The 11,117-nt window shown below is 49.8% G+C and overlaps 1 long non-coding RNA gene across 1 annotated transcript; it reads left to right on the forward strand.

The window, feature by feature from the left end:
* Positions 1-2,325: 2,325 nt before the first annotated feature.
* On the forward strand, positions 2,326-10,500 carry LOC309855987. The gene is made up of 3 exons (XR_014307023.1): positions 2,326-2,586; positions 9,699-9,936; positions 10,138-10,500. It is a non-coding gene; the product is annotated as an uncharacterized lncRNA (long non-coding RNA).
* Positions 10,501-11,117: the final 617 nt, after the last annotated feature.

Raw genomic sequence — 11,117 nt, forward strand, 5'->3', positions numbered from 1 at the left:
GACGTTCCCGCGACGTGTCTCTCCTCGCCTTTCCGCGAGTGCCCGCTTTGCACACACCCTCTTTATCAGTGGGCCGTGTGAGCGCGGGCTCGCTCGGGCCGGTCTGGGGAGAAGCCGTGAGTCCTGGGGTGCAGCAGCGAGGTTTCCCCGCGGGACGCGGTGGAGGGTTCGGGCCCCTCTGGGGAGGGCGGCGGGCTGCGAGGCTGAGCAGGGTCAGGGCGGGTCCACAGCCCAAGCCGGCCGGGTTCCTGGATGCCTTCCAGAGGAGAGGGTTCGGTGCCCAGGCCGGGATGTGGAGGCTTTCTAGGAATGAGTCGTGGGGAGCAGTAACCTTGCTCACCGCTTCTTCTGGGCTGGGCCAGGCCAGGCGCACTGCCTCTGGCTTCCACGCAGCTGCAGCCAGCACAGGACATTTTCTGAAGCTGACATTGCAAGGAGAGACCCCGGGTGTCCTTGGAGAAACTGGCACGGGGGGCGGGGGGGCGCCTGGGAGGCTCAGCCGCTGGAGCTGGTTTCAGCTCAGGTCCTGATCTCGGAGTGGGAAGGTCAGGCTGCAGCCCAGCCCCGAGTGGCTGGACAGTCTCTCTGTCTCCCTCGGCGCCCCCCGCCCCCAAAGAAACCAGTCCATGTTTCAGGAAGAGACTTGCCCGGGGATGGGCGGGGAACAGTGCCGTTCTCCATGACTGGGCAGCAAGAGTCCCGAAGATGCTTTCACCTGCTCCCCTGCAGGGGAGAGGGAAGGTCCCCGAGTTGGGGATGGGCAGCTAGAGGGAGAGCGTGAGGGCGGGTACAGGTCTGGAGACCTGTGGAGACGCATGTCCCCACCTCTGTCACCACAAGCGTGGCCTCAAACGTTGCACGTAGAACACTTGGATGTTTGCGGACATGGGCATCACCAGGTCGGTGCATTGTGGCCTTGGCACCGTTTCCCTCTGGCACTGACCGTGGGACCTGGGACAGCTTACTCAGTGCCCGTCAGCCTCCAGCCTCAGTCCCTCCATCTGTACCCAGGGCATCGTGCGAGTCCCCACCTGCTCACTCTGCCTGAGCGCCACGTGACCTGCCACGTGGGGGTGACTTGGAACAGCACCGGGACATAGCGCCATGAATGTGATCAGTGTCCTTGGTTCCTGGTGCAGACCAGGTGGCTGGCGGCCTGCCTTGTGGCAGTGTGTTGCTGTCATGAGAAAGCCCTCTGACTTGCCATCACAGGACAAGGGTCAGGCTGATGTGGGCGGAAGTACAGGCGTGTTGAGTGGAGAAGAATGAAGGGTTGTGGATTGGCGGCCTGGGGAGGCGAGGCTCTAGCTGAGACGCCGATGGCTGAAGGTGACAGAGGGTGACTCGGGGTCACATGGACTTTCAGGATTATTTGCCAAAGTTGTTGATATTGCTCCTCATTTCTTTTGCGGCCTATCTATATTCTGCAACACAAGACAACCCATATTAGGGGCACCTGGGTGGTTCAGTGGGTTCAGCCTCTGCCTTTGGCTCAATTCATGATCTCAGACTCCTGGGATCGAGTCCCACATCAGGTTCTCTGCTAAGCGGGGAGCCTGCTTCCTCCTCTCTCTCTGCCTGCCTCTCTGCCTACTTGTGATCTCTCTCTCTCTCTCTCTCTCTCTCTCTGTCGAATAAATAAATAAAATCTTTTTTTAAAAAAAAAGACGACCCATTTTGGACTGGAATTGGGATTTCAGGCCACCAGATGTATAGGACTTCATTTAAGGGATGAGGTTCTTAGCCTTGTGCCCATGGCTTTTAAAGCCAAGCTGTCGGTAGGCCCTTCTACAATGTTATCTTTGGAGCATTTGAAATGTGGCTAGTTTGAATGAGAAACTGAATGTGCGGTTTCAATGGATTTAAACTGAAACAGCCCCATGGAACCTGTGGCTACCATATTGGGTAGTGGAGCTCTAGAGGGTCTGTGTATGTTCTAGAACATTTTGTAATTTTTTGGAAAATGGATGCAGAATTCGATATGTCTGTGTGTTTTTCTAGAAAGTGATTCCATGGCCTTCATTAGATACTTAAAATCACCAACAAAGATTAAGGTCCGCTGCTCTAGGGCGTGGTGGAAAGTGTGCAAGTTAAGGGAGCCGAGTATGGCCACTGGTAACCACTGCTGTTCCCCCTTTCTCGTTTTGTCCTGTCCTCAGCTGTGGGTGGCCCCTCACGATGAACCCCTGTGCTGTTTACTTCTTCGTCACAGGCTGGGACCGTTAGCCTGAACCCCACTGCTGTCACACTCAAACTCTCATACATTCAGTTGTTTTAAATAGTGCCAAAAAACCCATTTTCTTTTTTTTTTTTAAAGATTTTATTTATTTATTTGACAGAGAGAGATCACAAGTAGGCAGAGAGGCAGGCAGAGAGAGAGGAGGAAGCAGGCTCCCCGCTGAGCAGAGAACCCGATGTGGGGCTCGATCCCAGGACCCTGAGATCATGACCTGAGCCGAAGGCAGAGGCTTTAACCCACTGAGCCACCCAGGCACCCCCCAAAAAACCTATTTTCAAAGCCATTTGGGGCCTGCCTCATTTACATGCTCCATAAAACTTCACCCATCACCTGCAAACCACAGGTGAGTCGAGTACTGGGCTGTATAAATGTCCCCAAACTGTTGCTTCTCTTTGGCCTGTCTGACCCGGAGACTCCTCACCAAGCTGCTGGGTGACATTACTCAGACACAAACATTTCCTCTCTCATTTCCCCTCCTTCTCTGAAAATGCCCTTGCTGTATTCCCCATTTAGGGGGTGGTACCCATGCCTCTGCCTCTGGAAGGTTTCTTGTGGGGAGGAATTTCCCCTCCCAGACAGCCCTGTCCTTGTGCGGCCCAAATAAAGCTTGTTACTGCGTCTCATGGTCTTGTGTCTCCCTCGATCACCTCCCCACCCCAGTTCCTGAACTCACTATAAATCCTTACAAGAGAGAGACAGACGGAGCAGATGTGGTAGTAGGAGATATTACTTTGGAAGCCAGTAGTTGGTGTGATGCCAAGAAGGGGTCACGAAGCAAAGAATGTAGACAGCCTCCAGAAACTGAAAGAGACAAGGAAATGGAGCCTTGCCTGAAGCCACCAGAAGGAATGTCACCCTCTAACAACTTAAGTTAAAATTTCTCACCTCCAGAAGGCTAAGAGAAAAAAAGAGTTTTTCTTTTAAGCCACTAAATTTGTGATAATTTGTTACAGAAATAATAGGAAACTAACATACCTTGTATATATGCATACCTATAAATATTTCTACATCTACCCATCTGTGTCTGTCTGTTAAGATAAATATGACTTCATACCAGTGTCTCTGGCTCTGATCCATTACTGCGTAGATCATTCTAGCCTTCCCTTCCTGCTTATCTCTAACTGTGCTCACCTACAGTGGCTCCCAGCATTTGGCACCCATAAACTTCGTTTGTTCAACCAGTATACATGTAAGGCAGTTTCAGAAATGTTCAGCGATAACCCCGTGAGAATTTATCACCCTGAAGACAGTGTTTTGCCTTTCGCTTAGCCCCCTACTTTTTTATCTTTTATTCATCCCCAAATTTTTTTTAAGATTTCATTTATTTATTTGACAGACAGCACAAGTAGGCAGAGAGGCAGGCAGAGAGAGAGGAGGAAGCAGGCTCCCTATGGAGCAGAGAACCCGATGTGGGGCTCGATCCCAGAACCCTGGGATCATGACCTGAGCTGAAGGAAGAGGCTTTAACCCACTGAGCCACCCCGGAGCCCCTCATCCCCCAACTTTTAAGTTTTGAAATATTTTGAGATTTTATTTATTTGTCAGAGAGAGAGAGAGCGCGCGCCCACAAGCAGAGAAAGCGGCAGGCAGAGGGAAAAGGAGAAAGCAGGCTTCCTGCTGAGCAAGGAACCTGATGTGGGCTCCATCCCAGGACTCTGGGATCCTGATCTGAGCTGAAGGTAGATGCTTAACCAACTGAGCCACCTAGGTGTCCTAAGTTTTAAAATATTTTAAACATATGGAAAATTTGCTTTCTTCTTGGCAAGCTTAGTGCTATGGATGAAATTTCTCTCCCTGTTCTTCTTGTTCCTTCTGGATCTCAGTCCCCTTCCCCTGAGGAGCTCTCCCAGAAGATGCTTGTCAGGGTTTTTTTTTTTAAGATTTTATTTATTTATTTGACAGACAGAGATCACAAGTAGGCAGAGAGGCAGGCAGAGAGAGAGAGGAGGAAGCAGGCTTCCCGCTGAGCAGAGAGCCTGATGTGGGGCTCGATCCCAGGACCCTGAGATCATGACCTGAGCCAATGGCAGAGGCTTTAACCTACTAAGCCACCCAGGCCCCCTGCTTGGCAGGGTTTTAGACTGGCTTGACCCTCACCTCTACCTGGTTGCCTCACCCAAGCCCCTGGCCTTCCCAGATCTGCCTGACTCCTCTCCCGGTGGCTTTGTGGCACCTGTCACATCCCTCTTCAACCTCCAGCGTCTCCCAGGAGCTTGTCCCCGGGTAAACACACCTGTAAAATTGTATGCAGTGGCACTGGAGAGACAAGGCTACGTTCTCAGAGACTTGGAAAAGAAAGGGAGAATGTCAGGACAGGGAGCGCCTTGGTGGCTCAGTCGGTTAAGCATCTGCCTTCGGCTCAGGTCATGATCTTGGAGCCCTGGGATTGAGCCCTGCCCCCACATTATTGGACCCCCTGCTCTGTAGGGAGTCAGCTTCTCCCTCTCCCTCCGCCCCTCCCCTTGCTCTTGCTCTCTCTCTCTCAAATAAATAAATAAAATACTTTTAAAAAGAAGGCTGTTTGGAGATTTCAGTACTGATGGACCTTGTGTGTTACCCACTGAAGGGCACAGTGTAGAGTTCCCCAGACATCTTGGTCAAGGGAGTGCTTTGCTCACAGAACACTTACTCATTTCATAGATCTAGTATTCCACGGAAGACTTTGGGAACTATGGTTCTATACTTTAAACTGGTGATCAATGCATCTGGGCCCAGGACACAGATGGGAGGTGATGGGGATCCCTAACGGATGGGCAGTGAGACGCTAAAGAGACTGCCCCCTCTCACATCAGCTTTGAGTGCCCCTGGGGTGGTCATGGACTGAATCCCTTCTTGGGTTTTGTCTCACTGGGTCATGCCCCATTGAAGGAAAGTTCTTTCCAAGTTCCCTGAGCCTGTCTTACTGTAAACAGGGATTTTACTGGATCTCTTTTAAAGGGGACAACTCTACTAAAGTTAATTCAGAGGGCAAGCAGCTGGGATCCTCCAGGTCCCTAGGGGTCCCCAGTCATTTCCATGATGCCCCCAAAGCTGCAGCCGGAAGTTGTGATAGCTCTAAGGCATTTTGCCAGTATTAGATGACAGGTGGGATTGGTGACAGAAAGACAGCAGGAAACAGTGGGGCCGGGCACTGAAAGCCTATTCTGAACCTCGACAGAGATCCACAATTGGACTCAAGCCAACCTAAAGAAGGCCCTCTGTGGCATACAGTGGCCATGGTGGCGATGAACTGGACTCACCACCCAGAGACGCATTTCTGAGAACCCCTAGAGCAAGAGGCACACGTGATGGGGATGTCGTGTTGGGTGTGGTCATGGGTGAACCTGGTGGGGAGGAGCAGCCTAAGGCGTGGCCCATTCCTAAACACAGAGAGGGTAACAATGGGGATATTTATTTAGTTTAAAGATTTAATTTATTTATCTGTCAGAGAGAGAGAGTGCACAAGCAGGGGGAGCAGCAGAGGGAGAGGGAGAAGCAGACTCCCTGCTGAGCAAGGAGCCCAACATGAGACTCCATCCCAGGACCCTGAGATCATGACCTGAGCCGAAGGCAGACGCTCAACTGACTGAGCCACCCAGGTGTCCCGGATATATTTTTTAAAATTTTTTTAAAATTTTTTTATGATTTTATTTATTTATTTGACAGGCAGGGATCACAAGCAGGCGGAGAGGCAGGTGGGAGGGGGGACTGAGGGAGGAAGCAGACTCCCTGCTGAGCAGAGAGCCCGGTGTGGGACTCGATCCCAGGACGCTGGGATCCTGACCTGAGTGATGGGGATATTTATCAATCCGGTTCCAGCTGCCATGGGAGACTGGGAAGGGAGGTGCCGCTGCCCTCTGCACGCTGAGGGACCCCTCCTGCAGGACAGGAGACGCTGCAGCTGGGGCCCCTCTTGACTGGACGCAAGAACACAGCTGCTCACGCCCACAGCCTGAGATCCTTATGAAATCCCAGGGAGAGCCCCGTGCCCCACTGTCCCCCCGGGGTGGGGGCACACCTTCAGGTGGAACAGATGGCCACAGTCTTGCTCTCCCTTCCCGTGGAGGGAGATTGTAAAGCCTGCAATGCAAACGTTCTTTAGACATCTATAAACTTCTCTGAAAACTTTCTGGGACTGGGGCTCCCAAAACCAGATTGAATTATATAATTTTATAATTATAAAGCCACTTAACAGATTGAGCCAGCCAGGTGACCTGATCACGTATTAAACGTTTAACCAATTGGGTGGCTCAGTAGGTTAAGCTCCGACTCTTGATTTTGGCTCAGGTCAAGATCGGGGTTCTCTCTCTCCCTCTGCACTCTGTACTGCTTCCCCTGCCCCCCTGCTCATTCATGCTCTCTAATATAAATAAATGAATCTTTTTAAAAAAATGAGCATATGACCAGCCCTAGAGAAGAAATATAATTATACTTCATTGAAAATTTTACACAGTGGATAGAATATTGACATATTTAAGAAGCAGACAACGCCAAAAAGATTCTGACAGTGACTTAATATATTTTGATTCTTGCCCTTCAAAGCCAGCTGCCGCCTCAACACCCACAAGGCTGCTGACTAGTCACCCATGACTCTCAGCCTGAGAACATTTTCTCACTCTTGGAGCATGCCGGACATGATACAAGGCCATCAAAAGGGCCAGAGATTTACTGCCCCTGGAAGCTGCTAGTCCTTCATTAATAATGGTTGGTATTTCACAGCTACATGCTCCAGGGACCAAACCCAATGATCTTGTTTCCTGACCCCTCCAAATACCCCAGCCAAATCCATTCTGCAGGGCCCCTTCTTCTCTGTTCCCCATCATCAACCCCAGGGTCAACCTTGTGACTTTTCTGACCACTATCCGGTAACAGAACATCTTCAGTGAGCTTAGTATGCCACAAGGTCAGTGTCCTTTCCAAGGTAATAACCACAACTCTAATCTATTTTCGGAGCCTGTGCCTCTCCCTTCCCCCAGCTCTGGCTGGCGCCAGGCTGAAGCCTTGGGTAGGAAGGGGGAACAAGGTGTGGTGTGGCCTGGTCCTCCTGCTGAGACTTGGCCGGCACCTGCCTCCCTCTCTTTTTGCAACCCTTAGTCCCGGAGGGTCTGTTCAGCATGGGAAGGAACAAGAGGTCAGGATCATGACAGGTCTCCTTTATCTGGATGGATTTTAGCAGCTGTTTAAATCTGACTTTTTCTTCTTTGGTGGGGTCTTTCAAGGCAATTTGGAGACCTCATCTCTGGGTCTCCATACCACGCTTTCCCTGATATATGACCACGTAGAGAGCTGCCCCCAACCCTCCCAGTCACTCCCCCTCTTTTTTTTTAAGATTTTATTAATTTACTTCAGAGAGACAGCCAGAAAGAACACAGGCAGGGGGAGGAGCAGAGAGAGGGGGAGAAGCAGGCCCCCTGCTGACAGGGAGCCCACAGTGGGGCTCTATTCCAGGACCCTAGGATCACAACCTTGAGCCACCCATAAACCCCACAGTCACTCCCTTTTAAAATGTATTTGTGAGGGGCACCTGGGTGGCTCAGTGGGTTAAAACCTCTGCCTTCAGCTCAGGTCGTGATCCCAGGGTCCTGGGATCGAGCCCTGCATGGGGCTCTCTGCTCAGCGGGGAGCCTGCTTCCTCCTCCCTCTCTGCCTGCCTCTCTGCCTACTTGTGATCTCTGTCTATCAAATAAATAAATCAAATCTTTAAAAAATTTCAAAAAGATGTATTTGTGATTCTGACTTGTTCCCACTGTCTCCCTCAAGCTTGGAGGGCGAACAATGGAGGCATCCCAGCGGCCTCCTTGAAGACCCATCCCCTCAGTAAATGCGAGGTGTAAGGCATTTTCCACTTAGAAACTCCACAGTTTTTTCATCCTCTCCCAAGAGGGCCCCTCTCAGTTCCAAACCCCCAGACGCTGCCATGTCAGTAAACCTTCTCTTTAAGGGGGAATTGCCAGCCTTGCCCTGTAGCACGACCAGGAGTCACAAGGACAGTGAGCATGTGAACAAATCACACCCCAAACCACAAGAAGGGACCATGTAACTTCAGTTTTAATGGTGCCCTCAGGGGAAGGATTTGTTGATCCACATCATTTTCGTGGATTTTTCATAATCCCCAAGGATCGTGGGTGAGTAGGTCACGTGGCTTTTTGGCAAAGGCCAGCTCCACCCTGGTGTTTTCTGTGTCAGCGTCCACAGCCATTCCCTCAGATTCTCGTCATTTCTGTGCCTCCCCAGCTGCCTCCCCAGCAAAAAGCTCAGCACATTTTGAGAGGCCGTGGGTTTTAGGTACTCGTCTGCCTTCTTCCTGATGCTCGGCGTGGGCGTGCCGGGACCCACTTCAGAATGTTCTTCCTCCATACCTGGCTGACACTGCAGATGGCTCCAGGAAGAAGCACAACTGGAAAAAACCTGTAAAAGTGGATGGGATCTAGAATTAGCTATAGGGGAAATAACACGTGCCCCAGAAGTCCCTCTGAACGCCCATCTACTTGCACATGCATGTGCGTGTGTACACACACACACCTAACACACACACACACTGACTTAGTCATAAGATACCGCCTTGAGGTGATAGCTGCCATGAAATGCCAGCTTTATCATTTATTTGAACCCCACAGATATAATGAAGATACTTCTAGAAGCTCTATTTTGTTCCATGGACACGTTTATCAATTCCTGTTTCTATCACTAATCCTATAGAGTATGTTTTAATAGATAATATGATAACAGATAGATAATAGATATTTAATAGCTATTGGGATAATCCCTCACATTTTCTCTTTAAGATAATTGTATAACCCAGTCATCTAGTTCCAAGATCACACTTGTGATTTCTGACTGGAATTGCACTGAAGTCATAGATTTAGAGGAGAATTGATATCATTTCAAAGATTAGTCTTCCTTCCCCTGCCCCCCAAAATAATTAAGATATTAATTTAGTGTTCAAACAGGAAGTATATAAAAGGTTCATGTATATTTTCCATAGGTTTCTTTCAAAGAATTATATTGGTAGGTGTTTCAAAATGCTTGTGACTAATGAGAATCAGACATTGTATTTCTATTTTATTTCTTAGAATATGCAAAATGTGCTTTTTATGTGTTTAACTTGTATCAACTGACCTTTCCTGATCTACCTCCTGGGTGATGGCTTTGGTTTTTCTAAGAAGGAAATTCCTTTAGAAAAAGGCAGTTTTGCTTCTTTCTTTTAGTAATATAATGCACTAATAATAGTAATATAATGCACTAATAGTAGTTTTTATCCCTTTGTGATGTCTTTTAGACCCTGAACACCTTATCTGAGTGTCTTGACATGATTCTCCAGGGGGTGGGAGGAAAGCAAGGGGAAGGGTGAGTTGGTCTTCCTGCCTCTCAAAAAAAGGAGTGTGTGACCTGTCATTGACCTCAACTGCTTCAAGTGTCACATGAATGAGGATAATAACTGCCCCTCCTCTGGCACCCCTCACCCACTCACTGTTTTCAGCCCTGAACCAGAAGTAACCCAGGTGATAACCGCCAGTGTTCAGATCAGGCATGTGGCCTCAGGTTCTGAGAGCCATTGTGAGTCACCATGACACCTCTGGGGCTTAGCCAATGGGACCTCAAGGAAGAAGAAGAAGACAAGGAGAGAAGAATTGTTCCTCTCACTCCTCTCTCGACCTCTCTTCTGGACAGACCGTCGTCTCTGACCGTCGTCTACAGAAACCTCAGTGGTCTGTGAGGTAAGCCATCCATTTGTAATATGGTTTGGGGCCGTTACCACACTAACCCACCCGATGAATCCCAGCCCTACTGGGTAGAAGGGGGAGGTTACAGAACTACCATTTGTTCAAACCGGCATGGAGTCGGGACTGTAGAGACGTGGGGAGGAGCATGGGCTCTAGATCCGGGGCTTTCTAACTTCCTTCCTCATCTCTTTTCAGGCTTTCTCCGTTGGGTTCCTTTCGTGAAGGCATCTACGGTGTTGACCGGTCATGGAGAAAGAAAAGTCTGAAGTCCAGCCCAGCACATCCACACCCAGTGATGAGAAGAAGACGAGTGGCCGCCGCTCAAGACAAAACATGCCAACCAAAAATGTGCTGCACTTCCTGCTGGAAAGGCAGGTGGGCAGGCACAGGAGCGATGTGGATCTGTCCACATGGCTGTGGATGCTGACCTGAGCCACCCGGGGGGAGGTGGCTGGCCCTTGCTAAAAGAAACAAAAAACAGGGGCCTTACCTGCTTATGCCTACCCACAATTTTTCAAAGTGCAAAACAAAAACAAAATAAAAATTGATTTAATATGACATCCATCTCCCTTGTTTCAGCTACTACAATAAAAACTTTTCACCCCTTTCGGTTTGATATGCTTTTATTGCTCAAAGGGCGTTTTTCGCTTAGTTACCCTTAGTTACGCTTAGTTACGCTTAGTTACGCTGGGGATTCCATGCCTGGTAACGCGGAATGCAGGGGCTCTCCGGGCCTGGGAGGTGGTGAGATCCCACAGCAGGTCCCATCTCGTCCACCTTTAACCTGAAACAAGAGCCGGGGAACGGTGATGCAGAAGCGGGTCCTTCCAGAACCGAGACTCCTGTCCCTAGGCCTGGCTGTGTCCCCCTGGGAAAACTAGTTGCTACCCCGGTGAAAGACGTTGTTGAAGAACGGGCCACGAGCGGGGTGGGAAGTTTAGGGTACTGGTTTTGATTTTGTTATTCTGCTGCTCATGGGAATATCATTTTAGACACTATAGCATTGTGCCTTTGTTGGTTTTATTTCATATTTAAAAAAATCAGGGGCGCCTGGGTGGCTCAGTGGGTTGAGCCGCGGCCTTCAGCTCAGGTCATGATCTCAGGGTCCTGGGATCGAGTCCTGCGTTGGACTCTCTGCTCAGCAGGGAGCCTGCTTCCCCCTCTTTCTCTTCCTG

This window comes from Mustela nivalis (genome assembly GCF_964662115.1).
Source record: "Mustela nivalis genome assembly, chromosome: X".
Classification (NCBI taxonomy): Eukaryota; Metazoa; Chordata; class Mammalia; order Carnivora; family Mustelidae; genus Mustela; species Mustela nivalis.